Genomic DNA, 1,175 nt, shown 5'->3' on the forward strand with positions numbered 1-1,175 from the left:
ACCAGCGAACCAATCTTCACAAATCTTTGCTTACATGTTAAACTAGCATCCAGTTCAATAATAGACTAATTGGGTTTCAATAAAAATTTATAATGCGCCCGCTCGATGGGTTGGGCGAATTATATGACAAAATGAGAAGGGTGCAAAGAGTATTAGTGTGAGAGAAATGTAGTAGCAGAGTGTGACTGATACCAGAGAAGGGTAGAACAGCATTGTGCAAGCGACAAATATGGAGTGGAAATGCGATGTAAACGTTACTACAGCTGTCATATACACATGATTTCGTAAATACACACACACTGACACACATACATGCACATAAGTAACTTGCAAAATGCTGATGCAGGGGAAGATAGGTGAGTGTGAGGAATACGTAGCTTTAAGTAGAGGGGGTAGGTGGCTTTTCTACTGTCCATCGCATAGAAACACTCATACACAGATAGATAGATATACACATACACATACATACATATATATATATACGTACATACATACATACAACATACATACATACATACATACATACGTACGTATGTCTACTATACACCATTTTAAACTCGTGATTACCTGTGTGTACATTTGTAAATGTGTGCGTGTGTCTATGTGTGCGTGTTACGTTCTATAACTGTCTGTCTCTCTACTTTTGTCTCTCACATATTGTGAGATTTTAAAATTACGTCAAAATTTTCAAATTTGGCATATTGAAATAATTTTCCACGTTAAATCCGATTTTGTCATTTATTTGTTCCAGAAAAATTGCGGAAAAATCTTACTGAGGTTTAAGGTTTAATTTTACCTAATCGTAAAACAGGATTTGGAAGCTGGTATTTTCTTCATGATAGCTGTTTATCTCAAAATGAAAGCAAAGTCATTAGGAGGAATTTTTATTAAAGAAACGAAAGCAAAGCATTACGACGACCAAAGTTGTAAGAACTTCTGAAGTTTTAATAAGTTTTAATAAATAAAGTCATGCAAAACGGTTGAACAGACATGTAAATAATTCTAAAAGGGGGAAAAAAAAATCCTCAACGAAGTTTTTGCGAAAAATTGCACAAATCTGTCCAGACCAAGAGGTCTATCTGTTGGGGGAAGGCATGGCCTGACATGGAATAAACAAAAATTTATATAAGACATTCTATTGTAAAAATTGCTCGGCAACGACGGGCTATTCAGCT

Source organism: Octopus bimaculoides, chromosome 2, assembly GCF_001194135.2.
Source record: "Octopus bimaculoides isolate UCB-OBI-ISO-001 chromosome 2, ASM119413v2, whole genome shotgun sequence".
NCBI classification, from domain to species: domain Eukaryota; kingdom Metazoa; phylum Mollusca; class Cephalopoda; order Octopoda; family Octopodidae; genus Octopus; species Octopus bimaculoides.